This window comes from Mustela putorius, unplaced genomic scaffold, assembly GCF_011764305.1.
Source record: "Mustela putorius furo isolate JIRA1106 unplaced genomic scaffold, ASM1176430v1.1 tig00003927_pilon_pilon_pilon, whole genome shotgun sequence".
NCBI lineage: Eukaryota > Metazoa > Chordata > Mammalia > Carnivora > Mustelidae > Mustela > Mustela putorius.
The window spans coordinates 5,858,426-5,876,653 of NW_025422072.1; the positions used below are offsets into that span (position 1 = coordinate 5,858,426).

General features: G+C 38.3%; 1 pseudogene; it reads right to left on the reverse strand.

Moving 5' to 3' along the window:
• Positions 1-4,166: 4,166 nt before the first annotated feature.
• On the reverse strand, positions 4,167-13,468 carry LOC101670812 (annotated as a pseudogene).
• Between the last annotated feature and the right edge of the window lie 4,760 nt (positions 13,469-18,228).

The following is an 18,228-nucleotide window of genomic DNA, read 5'->3' on the forward strand; positions in this document are numbered from 1 at the left end:
TAAGGTAGTCAAATGATCTTCACTTTGAAGATAATATTTCAGCAAATTTTAAAAAGGTAAGAGAGTAAGCTACCTGGATATCCAAGAGTAGCCCAGAGGACAAAGAACATGCATAAATAAATCTGTTAATTGTTGAACTACAATGTGACATACTAGGGCTGACAGTTTGTTTGTACAATATGGTTGTCTTTTTTTTAAAAGCTGTTAGTATCTGTTCTGTACCTGTACCATACAAGTTATTAAATAGTCTGACACTACCAAAACATACTACCAAATGAAAAACATGGAACTGTGTTGCCTGGGTGGCTCAGTGGGTTAAAGCCTCTGCCTTCGGCTCCGGTCATGATCCCAGAGTCCTGGGATCCTGCCCAGCTTCGGTCTCTCTGCTCAGCAGGGAGCCTGCTTCCTCCTTTCTCTCTGCCTGCTCTCTCTCTCTGCCTGTGTCTCTGCCTACTTGTGATCTCTGTCTGTCAAATAAATAAGTAAAATCTTTAAAAAAACAAAAAAAGAAAGAAAATCATGGAACTGTATGCCATGAGTTTGTAAATCTGGAAATCATAAATTCAATAATAAATTCTATATTTCATACTTCTTTCTATTTATATATCACTGAATCCACAGACAAAATTGTAATTATTTATAGGTTTCATTTTTTAAAATACTTACCAAATATGGCAATTTGAAAAGAAAATATATTCCTACTGATAATAAAATTTTCTCAGGAAGTAAACTAAGATGTTTATAAAAGCAATTTCACTATCTTTAAAATGCAACAAAAAAAGCTTGAGAATTTCCTTTCCTGACATCATCTATATTTCATTACATTCATTAATAATTCATAATCATGAGATATATTTAACATCATGAAAAATAAATATTTTTTAGGATTTGTACCAGTTCTTTTTACTGGGAAATAGTTTGTAATAATATAATACATGTTAGTATATTTTAATTTCCACTCTGCATGAGGGAGGGATTTTAAGTCATTTTTTGAGAACTTATCAAATTTATTGATGACTCTAAGTTATGAAACTGTTTTTAAATAAAATTTCATTTATATGTGTGGTATATAAAAATATAGAAAAATGTATTACTTAAAATGTTAGCAGAATATTTGAAATTTAATATTACCTTTTCCCTCCCCATTTTTGTGCCATTAATCATTAGGGAAAGATTAAGAATATCTACAGCACTTAAAGAGTTTCTATTTAAAAGCATACTGATACTTTACAGTTGATTAATATTTTCCATCTTTTGTCACTGACATACCCTCTCCTGTCACAGTGCTGCTAAGTATATGCAAAAAGCCCAATTCCATTATTGCCAAAAATAACAAGAGGAAAACAAATATAGTTGACCCTTGAACAACATGAATTTGAACTATGTGGTTCCACTTACATGCAGATTTTTAAATAAATACATTATTATAGATGTATTTTCTGTTTTTTATAATTTTGACATTTTCTTTTCTCTCACTTATTTTATTGTAATATTGCAGTACATAATACATATAATATACAGAATATGTGTTAACCAACTGTTTATGTTAGTAAGGTTTCTAGTCAACAGTACGCAGTTTTGGGAGAGTCAAAAGTTATATGGGGATTTTTGACTATACAGGGGTCAGTGCCTCTACCCCCCTGCACTGTTCAAGGTTAACTGTAAAACATTTACAAATTATAGCCTCCACTATAGGCATTTTTAATTCAGATGTTTATTTTTGAAGAAAGTAAAAAATATGATTTTGACTAGGCAGCTACCAGGTGGCAAAACTGAATAACCAATTTTTAGAACTTAAAAGGCTTTTTAAGAATTCCAAATGGAAAGGCGCCTGGGTTGGCTCAGTCAGTTAAGCATCTGCCTTCAGCTGAGGTCATGATCCTGGAGCCCCAGGAAGGAGCTCTGGGGTTCCAGTATCAGGCTTTGCAGCATGCTCCCTGCTCAGTGAGGTGTCTGCCTCTCCCTCTGCTCCTCACCTGGCTCTTATGCTCTCTCTCACTCTCTAAATAAATAAATAAAAGCTTAAAAAAAAAAAAAAAGAAAGAATTCAAAATAGGATGACTGTTTTATCAAAATAATTTTTATAAAAAATATATAAATTCTTTGTAAATGGTTAAGAATGTAAACTCCTTAGTCAGACTACCTGAATTACAGTCTGGGTCCCAATAATAATAACCATATGACTTTTCAAAAGTTCTTTAGACTTTCTGTGGTTTAGTGTGCCTACTCTTTAAAATAGAGTAGTTTTTAAGTTTTTAAGGTGGATTAAATGGTATAATACTTGTAAAGAGAGTTTGGCACAAAGCATATGCTATATGAATATTTTAAAATATATATTATTTATATATATTTAAATATATTATATATATGATTTTTTTGGAAAATAGATATCATGCCAAGCATACTTCAGTACTATCGGTAGAAAGGACATGTGAGTTATTGGAAATGATTATAAATATTTGTGATTCTTCTATAATCACTATAAACAAATTTAAATACAAATAAGAGACAATGGCATAGTCCCAATTTTTTCTATATATAGTTGTATATCGGATACAACTAATCTAAAACTTATAAATCTAATAATCTAACTATTCAAGCCTCAAAACATAAATTCATAAATGTATATTCATTTTAAATTTTCTACATTTCAAAAAAATATCACTATCCCAGTGTTTCATGTAAAATGATTATACATTATTCCAAACATTTTTTTAAATTTTTTTTAAAGATTTTATTTATTTATTTGACAGACAGATATCACAGTAGGCAGAGAGGCAGGCAGAGTGAGGAGGAAGCAGGCTTCCTGCTGAGCAGAGAGCCCAATGTGGGGCTCGATCCCAGGACCCTGGAATCATGACCTGAGCCGAAGGCAGAGGCTTTAACCCTCTGAGCCACCCAGGTGCCCCTATTCCAAACATTTTAAATAATACTAACAGGTAACTGAAATTGAAGATATTGTTAGCCATACTTTACTGATGAGTAAAAACTCTAAAAGGTTTGTAGCAAATTAGGAGTTGATCTAGTTTAAAATTCCCTATTGTCTCCATTATAGAGCCCTATTTCATTAATATGTACTTCCTAAAATTATGTGATTAGTCTTCCAACATTTTGCATAGGAATCAAGAGAGGAGGAAGTCATAAATGGACAAAATTTCATTAGAGAAAAATAAAGGTTACCTGACTTCAATATTTTAAAATAATGGAGAAAGCGATTTAATTGTGGAATAAGTGAAGTAAATAAAGGAAAAAATGAAATAGGTTCTCAAGGCAAAACTATCTCAGAATCCAGCTGATACAGTGGTTTTCAACAAGAGAGTTAAGGAAAGAAGAGCTGAGGGAAAGAGGGACAAAGAATTAATATTTTTGACCCCTATACTGAATGGGGGTTGAATATTGTTCTACTGGGTGGAATCCAGAAATGTTAAGCTTTCTGAAATGATGACTCCTAACTACAAACTATTGCCTTACCCAAAGTTCAAATAAGAATTCCTCAAAACCCACAATTTTTTTTTCCAACAGATTTTAAGGAATGTGAATGTTTTATGGATTAGGAATTTTATAGAAAGTATTTTACCATTCAGGCTTAATAATTATGCTCTTCAAAATCTTACTAGTTTTTCACAAGCAAGTAGGAAATATTTAGCTTAGAATTTAATTTCCTCTAAACTTTTGAAAACTCAAAGAACTTGCAATCCCTTCTTTCCTAATAACTTCCCTGTACTTGAAAGAAATACATGTTTACAAACCAGAGAGGTCCCATTGGAAAATTTCATCATTTTATGCAACCACTGTAAGAATCATTTTTATCTGAGTTACCGCTATTAGTGTTGTATAAATGTGTTAGTCTGTTGAGTAACAGAAACTAGAAAACGATGCTTAAATTAAGAGAGTAACTCATTTCTCTCAAATAGTGAAATATACAATTGGCCTTTTCAGGCCACCTCAATGATGTTACTGATTTCCTACTTGCTTCCGTATATGTGCTCTGCCATCCTTGGGCTTCCATCCTCAAAAGTGACCTCATGCTTACAAGATAATCACTAGGATTCTCACCAACCCATTGGCTTTTCAGGCAGCAAGAATGAAGATGAAATGACACATGCCAGTTGACTTAAACTCCCTCTGCTTTTTGAATCCCTGATTATCATGAACAAAAACTACTGTTAAAGCTCATCGATCAGGTCTCGGTTACAAGCTAGCTCTATTTGCACAGCCTGTTTGTACATTCTTTGACAGGCACATTCCACTCCCAGCAAAATCGGCTTACTTTTGGTGAAAAAGATGAGAACTGATAAAGAATAGGCAAGCAGCAGTCACAAGGATTAAGGATTAAGGAAAGTGATTAGATAATTCTGAGTAGATGAATTAAAAAAAAAAAAAAGGAACTGTGGAATCGGGTAAGGGAGATTGGGTCACTTGGCATGGAGCTCAAGTCTCTGAATGTCAGGAGGAATGCAGGCAGGCAATTGCCATGACTGAGCAGGTCTGCCAGTTTGTTGTTATGATCCAAGCAAACAAGACATCTTGGCAACAGAAATATTGGCTCTAGAAAAGATCATGTCTGCAGTGCTAATTGGGTATAGTTCAATTTGGAATGATAAGAATCTGGTCATATAATCAAATTCCCTGTACAGCTAGGATCTTACCAGTCACAATTATATTTCTAACCTTCTTTTACATTTAAATCTTTACTCCAGTGAAAATTACTTTAAAATTGAATTCTTTATCAGCTGCCAAATTAACAAATCTATTAATTTTTTCTGCATTATGAGAAGAAAATGAAATAAACACATTTCCTCAAAAAAATTTTTTACCATCCATCCATATTTAACAGTCTTGCATGATCTCAGACACCTAAGTAAACAGAGTCAGAATTCAAACCCATTTCTGTCTCAGAACTTACAAGTATTTAACCACTATGCTATACTGTTTAATTTCTCTAAGATTTTGCTGAACTGCTATTTTAATGGCTATAAAGTGCCTGGATGATAAACAGGAATCAAACTGCACTATTCATGCATCAAAGCACATGGGAAACTACATTTAAACCTGGGCAAAAATCGCTATGACTGTCATTAGCACATCGCTGGGCAACTCTGATGGAAAAGCGCCTTAAGCCACAAATATAGGGAAATACTAAAGAAAGTAGGTTTCTTGGAAAAGAGTATATAGGAGGACTACTTACAGAAAAAGTGATTAGAATTACTTGAGCTCATTTCAAAAGTCAGAATGAGGTCTTATTTCTGGAATCTACAGATAAACTGACTTGCCCATAAAATCATAGATACTCTAGGACATCAGGGATACTCCATGCCTGGGGCTGTATAAACAATCTGATGAAATATATTGTATTTATTTGCTTGTTTGTTTATAGCAAGAATTCATGTGAAAGATTAGATATTTGGGCTAGCCTCACATTTTTACTAGTTCAGATTTTTTATCATTTGGATGAACTATCTAGTTGAGTGGCATTTTGGTGGCTGTAGGGAGAACAGAAAGTCTGTTAAAGAGAACACTGCTTTCAAAGTGTACATTTTATTCCAGCGTCATCAGACTTATGTGGAGGCTTGAAAGAAATGATTAAGGAACCCTATCTCAAACCTAATAAATAGTAATCTCCAGAGTAAACACCTGAAGTTTGTTATGAGCTTCACAAGATGATTCTTTGTACACAAACAACTGAACAATGTTGATATTGAGGACTGACATTCTTGTATTTCTTGTTCATTACTTTTATATGATGGCAAATGGGTGGCATTGTGATCTCTTTCTCACTCTCCCATGCCAGTTGCCTGTATCACTAATTATTAACAAGGTACCCTTGACTGAACCCAGATTAAGTCTTTTTTTTTTTTTTAAGATTTTATTTATTTATTTGACAGAGAGAAATCACAAGTAGATGGAGAGGCAGGCAGAGAGAGAGAGAGAGAGAAGCAGGCTCCCTGCTGAGCAGAGAGCCCGATGCGGGACTCGATCCCAGGACCCTGAGATCATGACCCGAGCCGAAGGCAGCGGCTTAACCCACTGAGCCACCCAGGCGCCCCAGATTAAGTCTTTAGATCCTTCTCAACTCTATACTCAGCAAGACTTATGAACTGACATGCCATCTGTCAACTTAATGCTAATTTTCAATAAATATTGATAGAATTTTGTTTAATAGGATTACTACTGTACTTACATACACTTGGTGAAAATTGCAAGTTTAAAACTCCTTTATGGTCTCCAAACTGAAGAAAATGGGTAAAGCTCTAATTTGTGTTTCCTTTCTTGGTAATAAAAGAACATTGACCCCTAGCCTAATGTTGAGCTTTAACTAACTGAAAGAGCCCTAGTCAATTATCAAGTAAATTCTCCTTCCTTTTAAGTGAAAACGTGACTCTGAGTCTATGAATAGGCAGTGTTGGGACACTGAAGGTCCAGATTTACAGAAAATTAAGAACAGGATAAAGACTTTGAGAATCCAGGATCATGTGAAAAACAGTTATAGGCACCAGATACTAAGTATACTGTAAGCAGAAACAAGTCTCTATAGGGGAGTGGAAATACCCAAAACAAACCAAAATAACAAACAAACAAAAACAAAAACACAAAAAAAGGTGAGTGACAAGCCACCAGGTCTAGTCATTTCTATAGACGAGCTGATTTTACTTCATGTTATACTCCATTTCTTGTTTGTGGGTGCCATTTCTTGCATATGGGTATTTTATTCATTGTTAAAATCATTTTTTTATCAACTAATTTGAGTACGACTTCTTCTCCTTGTTACCAAACATGCTCTGAAAAAGACAAGATTTTGTGTTTATTGAAATAAACTAAACCCATATAAAAGTAAAAGGTACTTCTGTTTCAATAGAGGTATGAAATTTCTTTGCCACTGAAATGTAAAATTATATATATTCAGTAGGATATATTAGCTTTTCACACTTGGGTAAGATGTGACGGAAAAAATAAATCATGTGATTTTAAAATCTAGATATCAGTTATATTACTTCAAAACACTTTAAGAGCGTGGGATGGAATAATATAATTCTTCTTAACAGATTTTTAAGCATGAAAGCTTCACTTAACTTCCTTAAGCCAAGTCAAGGTCAACCACTCATGTGAATTATGTGCATTATACTTAGAGTAGAAAGAAAATGATATTGGTCAATTTCTCTGCATACTAACTATATACTGATTTAATATGTAAAATTTAGGAAACTTTTAAGACTCACATGTGCATTAATAAAAATAAAATTTCAGTTTACAAGGTTTGTAAGTACCAATATCTACTTGCTTTAATATTGAATACATTAATTCTCTTGCAAAGTGAAACATAACTATTTGATTCCAAAATCAGTTGATATCCATCTATATTTGATTATTTGACGGTAGTTTATTTTTCCACCAAGCCAGCATATTTTGGAACACTTTCTTTAGCTAATACATTATAACTACCATTGTTTTAAGCTGTAAAGTAATACATATGCACTCTATGGAATATTTTAAAGTAGAGGATGGAAAGAATACATATCAAAGCTACCTAGGAATAATCTTTTCTTCTTCCTTATCTCTTACCTATGTCAGAAATATTACCATCTATACACAATTACTTAAGGGGATATCAACATTGCTATATTGGAATAATACTGTATTTCAGAAATTAGAAGAAGGTCAAGGTTTCAAAAAAAAAAGTATGTCTCTAATATTCTACTGTTACCTCTGTGCCACTAGCATACATTTCAAAAGCATTAAAAAAATTATGGTAATGCCTACCTTCTCCTACCTCTTGTTCACTCTTGATTCTAACCTTCCCATCATGGCTAACAACAAAATAATTCTTGAAGGTTTAGCATGTCTTCGCTAAGATAGCAAACAAACCCTCTTTCCTATTTCTTTTCCTTCTACTTCTTCTCACAGTATTACTCAATACAACAATCTGTTAGTCTTATTTTTTTTTTGCTTTTCCTCACTGTCCATATCCAGGTCACCATAACACTGTATTGGCAAAGTGTTTTCAAGCTATTTTTCTAGAGTTCCAATGCAAGCCCTCAGCCCATGAACCATTATATATTATCTGAATTTTTTAAAGAAACAGTTCCTGAAAATCCACACCTTTCTATCCCAATTCTACTTTCACTTCCCTACTTAGAACAACTCAGTAACTTCTCATTTTTTTTTCAAAAAATAATAATCCAAACACATTTTCATGGTCTTTTAGGTCCTGCATGTCTGAATACTTTCTGTCTCTCTAACGTCATCACATACTAAGTTCAAATCATTTAATTCGTCCAGGACACCACAGCCATAGCTGTTAGAAGACTGCTATACATTCATGTTTTTTTTCCCCTTTCCTTCTGGATTTTTTCTCTCTTTTCTATGCAGGGTCAGCTTTTTTTCAGCATTCAGGACTTGCCCTACCTGACTTGCTCCCAGAACCATCCTCACAATACTTTCTGCGGTAGATCTGTCCATATCCATTAATTTCCATCTTGCCTACTTTTTGGTTGCTTTTATAGCATTTATTCTAGTTACTAAATACTTACTTTATATGAAAATTTTATCTATTCCCCAAATTGAATGTAAGTTCCCTGAAGGCAAAGATTGTTTCTATCTTGTTCACTCATGCTCTCTAGAGTTGGTCATAGTTCCTACTGCATAATAGATTCTCACTAAATAGCTTTTGAACATATAGTTGAACAAATGACAATGGCTGATAATTTTGTGTGTTCATTCCAGCTTTTTCCTTGCTTATAAATAGTTTTGTGGTCATAAATACTATATCTTAAGACATTTCAATGTCCTAAATGTCTTTTTGAGATATGGAAATGTAAATAAATATAAAATATAGTATAAAGTACTGGTTATACATCCAGATTTGAGCAACACATTTTTAGTTTATTTTCTAAAAATTATCTTCCTAAAAAATATTTTTTAATTCATTTTTAAGTAATTTTAGAATTACATATTTGTAAAAATAGTGTTCCCATACGTCTCTACCTAGATTCTCCAAATGTTAACATCTTATATAACCATAGTGGAATTAACATTCATATAATATCACTAATTAAATTATAGTTTTGTTCTAATTTCACCAGTTTTTCCACAATTGTCCTTTTTTCCCCATTTCTAGATCTATTAGGGATACATTGCATTTGATTGTTTTGTATCTTGGACTCCTCCAATAATTTTGACAGTCAGTCTTTATCTTTCAAGATTTTAATATTTTTGCAAAAATTTAGTCACATATTGAATTTATAGGATGTTCTTCAATTTGTGCTTGTCTAATGTTACCATAAAATTAGACTGAAGTTTGAAATTAGGGGCATAAATATCACAGAGATGATGTGACTGAATGGTGGTGCAAGTTATCAATGGGTTGTCCCATTTAAAATGATTTAAAATGGCTGCCTCTGAAATGAGTTCTCTAAACAAGTGAAAGACAGTTGCTCATTACATATTATCCTAGTCTGGTTTTTCTACTTGAGTGTTCACACCAAATCAAGCTTTAAAAATAAAACAAACAGGGCACCTGGGTGGCTCAGTGGGTTAAAACCTCTGCCTTCAGCTCAGGTCATGAACCCAGGGTCCTGGAATCGAGCCCCGTATGGGGCTCTCTGCTCAGCAGGGAGCCTGCCCACGCCCCCCCCCATTCCCCGCCTGCCTCCTCTGCCTACTTGTGTTTTCTGTCTAATAAATAAATAAAATCTTAAAAAAAAAATCCAACTAGAGTGGGATGTGTAGATTTTAACAAATTAGAAATTACAGAATGTGTATGACACTTACTGACATAGCACTAGACCCTAGGATTCCATTGGTATAAATATCCCCTTTGCATTTTAATAACAGAATGATTAGAACAAAGACATGATCATAGTTTCTAACATTGAATTATACTATCTGTCTTTCTTACAAATCAGCTTACATAGTTTCACTCTATTTTCTATGCATTTTGTCTTTTAAATCCCCTTTTACAAAATACATATTTTAAAAAATCATAAGACAAAATGTTTAGAGGAGCAAATCTTATGAGTTATATTTCCCTTGGTTACTACTGGCAAGTGGAGGGATAATCATGGACTTTGAGGGGCATGGCCAAGCGTTTCCATGGATCATGTTCCCCACAGGTTCAGGGATGGGAAAGATGGGAAACTCTCTTTTTTAAACACGTGGGCAGAGTGACACAATTCTTTAACTCTTCAAGATATCCTTCTAACATTTTTCACTCAGTTGCGATGATGATCCCAGTAATGAATGCAATGGCTAATAAAACTCTCAATTATGATTCCAGCCAAGGTTACTGTCACCAAGCCATCTTTCTCTATTGTTGTTTGTGTCCCACCAACATCTTTCTCCATGCAGCAACTAGTTGTCATATTCAGGGTTGCAGTATTCTTACTTTCCTCTTAAGCAAATGAATGTGCTTTCTGAAGCTGGCAGATTCTCTGTGTGAAGGTGAAGGTTCTTTTTTTCCTAAGACACCTTACCTTTACTACCTTCCCAACTATACAATTGATCTGGTTGATTTGAAATCATAGGCAACTGAAATTTTCTTAGATGAAACCACAGTCCTGATGTCAAGAGGCAGTGATAGGATGTCTGCATTAGTTTTCAACTGTTGCTTAATGAATTTAAGCCAATTTAGTGATTTATTTAATCTTCCTTAGCACAGAAGCTAGCTAGGTGCTTAGCCCCAAAGTAAAAAAGTAAACCATAAACAAGATGTGGATGGTGCCACTTCTGTTCATCTCAGAAAGCACATAACTCTGGATCCTAATAAAAAGAGTTAGCATGGTTTGGCCAGGAGATAACATTTATGATTTCAGGTATGGAAGATGGCATGGTGACCCCAGGTGCATAAGAAAAGCTCAAGACTCTAGAGGCTTGATAGCTCTGGTGCAAACAAGGTAGTAAAGGTAAGGTGTCTTAGGAAAAAAAAGAAACAGATTACCTGGTGTGAAATTATGTGTGTGTGTGTGTGTGTGTGTGTGTGTGTGTGTGTGTATCTGCTCCTGATTCCTGATGCAGAGCTCCCAAAACCTCTTTAATGGAGGTGTTAGGAGGGGGCACCTGGGTGGTTCAGTGGGTTAAGTCTCTGCCTTCAGCTCAGGTCATGGTCTCAGGGTCCTGGGATCAAGCCCCACACCAGACTCTGCTCAGCAAGGAGTGTGCTTCCCCTTCTCTCTGACTGTCTCTCTGCCTACTTGTGATCTCTCTCTCTGTCAAATAAATAAATAAAATCTTAAAAAAAAAATAGAGGTGTTAGGAGAATCTTTTTTCCTAACATTTCATCTTTGATCATAGTTGCTGACACAGAGCTCTTAAGTCCTTTGAAATTTCCTGAGTAATAGCAACATCCAACACTGGATTTCTAAATCCTTTGGAAGATCCTAAAGTGTCTTTGTTCTAATGAGGTGACTCTTGGTGGGTTCTTAAATGGGAGCTAGTCACAGAAAGACCAAATCATGACTAAAATCTTGAGACTTTCAGCCCTCTCACACCCCCTAGAGAGCTGAGGGACAGTAAATGGAGTTAATTATCAATCATGCCTGTGTGATGAAGCCTCCATTAAAAAAAAAATTTTTTTTTTTTTCAATTAGAATGAGGTTCAGAGAGTTTATGGGTTGTTGAGCACATTCACATGCCAGAAGGGTGGCATACTCAACTCCATAGGGACAGAAGTTCCTATGTTTGGGACCTCACTTTATGTATCTTTTCACCTGGATGTTTATCTGTATCTTTTATCATTAGTTTTATTATATAATAAGCTGGTAAATGTAAAAAAAAAAGGGGGGGGCCCATCCCATGAATACAAAGTTCACTATCTCATCTGAAGATTAAAGACTTTGATATGTCTGCCTTCAGGTTTTTGTTTTGTTTTGGTTTGGGTTTTGTTTTGTTTTTAGGGCACTTATGTGCAGCTATAGATGCTTTGTCTGTAGACTTCATCTGGATTAAGGCATCTCCTTATGGGTAGCCCTGATGATTCTACACCATATGAACCCTGGAAGTTGAATGTCTATAGAAAACTCCCCCAAGAAAGTCCAGGAGATCTCAAAGATGTTTATAATCTTTAACATTTATAGCAGTACAAACTGCTAAGGCAAAATAATGGTTAGAAGAGAAATGAGAGAGACTGAGACTTGATTCATCACCGCTGAACTTCAGCTGCTATGCTCTTGAAGAGTTCAATGGATCTTTCACCCAACAAGTCCTTATGCTTCCTCAATGTGTTCTGTGTATATTCCTCACAAAGAAGACAAAAAGCATTTCCTGTTGGGCTGCTGTCCAGGGAAGTAACAAAGAAGATGGCTTCCTTCCCCTCAGTGATGAAAGGCCACCACTTTACCAGTTGTGAGCACTCACATGCAGGTAAGAACTTGCTTTTCCTTGGAGAAGAACTGGGTTACTTCTTTGGATGTACCACCAGCAAGTTTAAGAAAACTGCTTTGTGAACTTCAGTGTACTGGGTCTCCATGTGATGTTTGAGCTGCTGCAGTACTAGGTCTTTGTGCTCCTCACTTACAAACCCAACTGGGGCATCTCCATTCCTTCCACCTTGGGCATTCAGACAAAGTGCTATACTTCCCACAGCAATATCAGGTCATTTGAAGAATCCTGCAACATCTTGTTCTGGCCTGCCATAGTAAACCTTGAGTCTTGACTATAGTGTTATCATCAATAAGTTCCATCTTGCTGCAAGTACTGCTTTCAAATTTGGAACTTACTATCTCTGGATCTGCAAAACCTGTGATTATAGGGCTCTGAAATCATTCCTAAAATTATATTCCCCACATCTAACTTGAGAGAGGGTCCATACTGGGATACTGAGCTATCCTCAAAATTTAAACACTGTGTCATTGCTGCAATATCCAGTTTATCAGTATCAGATGAACCAGAGCAATACTTGAATTTTCTTCAAAGACAGGGGGAAAAAAAAAAAGTAGTAGTACTCGGGCAATAATACATTCTTCCTGGAAGCTTTTACATGTAGGATTTGCCTGACTTGAGGTTGCCTACCAATACAGACACAGAAGGAGGTTCCTACCCCAATGTTCTGTTCATCACTCACTGACTGGTTAAACTGGGTCCACCTGCTGCTGGGAAGATAGGTTTTTGGGATGGATCTTAGTTTCTTTAAAATTTTACATCAGTTCCAACTGACCCAGTCTAACTAGTACTCTATACTAGTTACTTTGTGTACTTGTTGTTGGCCAGATCCATAACTTTCCATAACAGCAGGATCAGCTCCTTTTCACTGGAGCCCAGCTTGATCCTTCAAGTGGCCCCAATGGTGACCCTAAAAAGCACTATCGAGTAATCCAGAGACTCATGACAATAGGTGGGGAGAGAAGGGCTCTGAGGTAGAGAGGTGGGGTGGGAGTGAGGGGAAAATCTTCAATAAAACCTCTTCTATGAGAAAAGCAAAATGATCCCCACCCCCCACTCCTTGCCACCGCTGCTGCAAAAAGTGGTGGCTAACCATCTAAGTCCACACCAGACTGATACTCCACCCCCTGGGCAAAAAGCATGTAGCTGCCAGCCTCTCAGGGCCTGGGAGTAATCCTAAGACAAGTGGCAGAGTTGCTGGAGCCACCAGTCTCAGTGGGCTTTCTTAGGCTCAGAGGGCCATGCTGCATCTTCCCTTAAGGCCTTGGTGATGCCACCTTCTTCACCTTCAATGGCTTCACAGTGCTGCTCAATGGCAGCTCTAATCCCAGTGAATTTATAAAACTTGAAGAGGCACCTGGACCAGGCAGGAGCCATCCTGGTGATCCATCTGAGCCTTGACAGCCTCTGTAGCCTCAAAAGTCTCCTACAACAAAAGCTGGACTAGTATGGTGAGGTGGCCATAGGTGAGGAGTTTAGGGAAGGCAGGCTTTGCAGACTTATCTCACCCAACCTCGTTGCTCTACTCCTCAATGCCAGTGTGCCTCACAGCTGGTGCCCTGTAAGTACTACTTGGAGCTCGCCCATAGCCTCCTGGACTGGCTGAGCATCCAGCTGCTAGCTGCTAGCCAAGCCTGACAAATTCTTCTCGAAGGCAGTCATGGGCCAGCTGCACCTACCTCAGCCTACACCGACTGCATGCTGACCTCCATGTATGCCTAGCTGGTGTGGCACCCCATGGACCTACCAAGCAAGGTGCTGTTCCCCGGTTGCACTCCACCTGTGCTCCTCCTGGAAATCCTGGTCCCCTTGCAGAACGTTGGATTCTTGCAGAGCACGTAGTGACCCTCCCTCCCCCCGGACCTAGCAGGACCTCAGCAGGCTGAGAGCAAGGAAAAAGTGGGCTCCCTGGGAATCTCCAGGAAGAGAAGCCAGGAGTGTCCCGGGATGCCCTGAATGACTCACTACAGCCAAGGCCCCTCACAGGGCTGAGAAAGCAGCCAGGTCCTCTAGGAGGTAAGCCCAGGAGCCCTCAGAACCATCCCCGGGAGCTACACAGGGCAGCCTCCCCTGTGCTTGGTGTCAGGAAGGTAGATCCTCAGGTGGCCCTCAAACCCAGGAGAGCACCCAGCAAAGGACACAGCATATCCCGCCCGAGTGTCCCATCCATGGAGAAAGCGCCCAGTAGCTCCTACCCTGTTTCAGCTTGCAGTGTGGAAGGACCAGCCTGGCAACTTCCCTGGCCTGCTGAAATGGTGGCCATGCCCAGCCTGGAGAGCAGCCTGTAGCCGGCATGGAGACCCTGGGTTAGACATTAATAGTTTGGAGGAAAAAACTCTGGCGTTGCTGTAGGTCGTCAGCAGCTTCTGCCCTTGCACTCTTTCACCCTCGGGGGCTGACCAGGCTGAGACAGCTGGCGGCTATCATGCTAACACCGACACCAGACCAGGGACCCACCCATGGTGACCACTCCCTTGCTGCGGAGACAAACGCTCCCTCCCCGCCAAGCAGAGAGGGAATCCCTCTCGCTTAACTTGAGCGCGTGGAGTATGCGCTGCGTTGCCCCGTAGCTACGCACTACAGCGAAGGGGGACTGGCTGAGGCTTGCGCACTCAGCCCGCATGCGCGGTTCGCCTACCTCCTTGCACCCCCAGGGCTTGTACCTGGAGTGGTCATGAGAGCTTGAGCGTTGCAAGACTGTACCCACCATTCCGACCCCTTCTCCCCTCGCATCTCTGAGGGCAGGAGCGGGCTGGTGCTCCAAGGGCACGTCCCTAACCGCCATACCCTGGAAATGTAAACCCCGACAAGAACAGCTGCATGGTGGACCTCAATGTGCTTTTCACCCTCCCCACAGCAGACCTGGCTTGTCAGCAATACGAGGGCCTCGGTGATACGAGGAAGTCCCTGGCTCACCCCAACGCTGGTACTGCCATCATCAAAGCCACTCTGGTAGCTGTCAATACCAAGGGGGTGGCTGTTGAGGGCCAGGCCAATCGGCAACTCAGAGCCCGGAGCAAAGTTAGTGACAAAGGCCCCTGTTGAAAGTCCTCAATCCCCACAGGGCAACTTGAAGCCCATCTGGGTCAGCCAGCAGCCGGCTCCCCCTCTTTTCCCCTGCCCTCGGTCTACCTCAACCTCTCTTACTACACATCTGGGGCAGCGCTCACCTGGTAAATGAGATTTTTCAAGGGTGCACAGGCCCTGCTATGTTATCAGCGTCCAGGACCAGTGCAAAGAAGAAGGTGAGGGGCCAGTCCTGGTCAGGCTACTGACCCGCAAGCAGAAGTGGGTCTATGACCTCCAGATGACCCGATACTCACCTTCAATTTCATGGCAACACACAAATAATGCAAGGCGACGCACCCCATGCACCAGGTCCTGGGCATCGTGGTTCTGTGAGCAACGGTGCAGCAGCATGCATATGGGTCAATGCCTTCCACACTGCAAGAAGGAATGCTAGCTCAGACCCTGACACCCACACCTTCATTCCAGAATCTGCCACTGTTCTGCGAGTCACCTGCGTCAGAAATAAACTAGGTACTCCCTTCAAACCATTCCCTCCCCCAAAAACTCAATGTCCACAGATCATTTGACTATGTAACCCTATATGACAAGAGGAACGTTGGAGGTGTAATTAGGGTTAAGATCCTTGACATAGGGAGATCATCCTGTATTGTTAAATGGGCTCAAAATCAAAATGAAACTCCAGATGTAGTCAGCCAGACAAAAATGTGACACCACATAAAAAAGTCAGTTCCTGGCTTTCAAGGATTCTCCCTAGAACCTCCAGAAAGGAGTGCAGGCCTGCTAACACCTTGATTTCAGCTCAGTGAGACCCATGCCATACATTTGATGTATAGAACTGGAAGATTATAAATTTTAGTTGTTTAAAACCACTAAATTAAAAAAAAAAATAAAACCATTAAATTTGTGGTAATTTATTACCAAAGCAATAGATAAAATTTAGCTATCGTCTTGAAGGTCTAGAACACAATTGAATTTGACCTCTAATGCAATGGATGTATTTGAGAAACCCTGAACTATAATTTATCTATGTTGGAAAGTGAACGTGTATGACTACTTTGCACAGAAAAGGAAAAGACATAACATGGACATTTGTTTTTTCATTGTTGTTTTTGTTATTCTTCTTTTACAAGCAGCATCTGAATATTTTAAATAAATCCAGGAGAAGTTGGATATGGGGCCTGGCTTCAACCCTAATGGGGACAATACACCTCTTCTCAGAACCATAATTTTGGAATGAATAGGAACCTAGAAAGTCATAGGTAAGCAATGCAATGGTGAGTGTTCTGGAATGTCTAGATCCTGTGGCATGGCAACAAATTTATTGGTGGAATCTTACTAAACAGATTTTTGGATTTATGGTATTTCTTTAAATTTTACATTTTAAATTTTACATTTTACATTTTAAATTTAAATATTAAATTTTACACCATTCCATCTCAACAGCAGTTAGCTAGGTAATATATACAATGGGCCCTATGATAGCCGTCTGATACTTTTTAGCAGAAATTAAAGCAGTCATTCTATATGGTTTGGTGTTCAGAATACCAACTAGTGTATTTCTTCTTCCCTCCTAACCAGAAGCTCAAAATTCTTAGTGATCATCCTGCTCCCAAATACAGAAGTGAGCCTTAACTGGGTTGTATCAATTACTACATCCCAGATGTACTGTAGTGGTTGGTTAGTATGTGGTTGTGTGACCAATCTGGGCCATTGAGAAGTGGGCAGGTTTTTCAGAAGACATCTGTTTTGTTCTGGGTATGACTGCCTTTACTACCTACTTCTATAATACTATGCAATGGTAAAATTTAGAAAAAAAATTATCCATCTTTCAAGATAAGGAATAACATATCTATAACTTTATTTTGGAGTCAGAAAATCCTAGATTCTATATACTAAGTAGTATAGATCAGTATATGGATTAAGACATAAGTATTATAACAAACTGAGCAAAACAGTTGTGTGTATATATGTGTGTGTATTCTAAACAGTGACAGATGCAATAGTATAACTTAGCTGGAAGTAGGTATAGTGAGTGAAAGGGAAATTTGCCTTTAAACAGAATGAGAACAGAATGGATTATGTCTTAGCAGGCCAAGGAATGAGAAAATAAAAGAATAAACTTCAAATTAATAAATGAATAAATAAATGTGTTTTTAAATATATCAGAGACCAATTGAAGCAACAAGGACCAGATGCACTAAAATTCCAGAGGAAAAGTTTTTTGAAATGATGTAATGATGGCCAGCTATTTCATTCCCTTTGGAAATTTGCCAGATCTTCGCATAAGTTGTGTTTCTATTGGTCCTACGAGACAAATTTTATAGGGGGATAAAGAAACAGCAAAATTTTTGACCACCTTATGGTACTAGCATCATGGCCCGCAAACTGGATGTTCCAGTTATACATTTCTCTGGGAAAAAAAAAAAAAAAACACTTCAAAATTTAGTCTTAAACTTTGACTTAAAACAACAACAATCTTGTTTTCTCATAGTTTCTATGGGACAGGAATTCTGGAAAGTACTAGCTGGGTGATTCTGGCCTAGAGTCTCTCAAGTGGTTGCATTCAGATGTGACTAGAGCTGAACAGTGGAACTATGGAATAGCTGAGGGCTACAGGGCTCTTTCTGTATCTGTTTCTCTTTTTCCATCCATGTGGTCCCAGAGCTTGTCCATGTAATCCCTATGGAAGAGTTCAGGATTCTTCACAGTTCGGTGGCCTCAGGGCAGCTAAATTGTTAACAGTGCCTGTGAAGGCTATAAGAGTCAAAGAATCCAACAAGAAGGGCAGAAGTTGAGTTACATTATATGACTAGACCTCATGTTGTG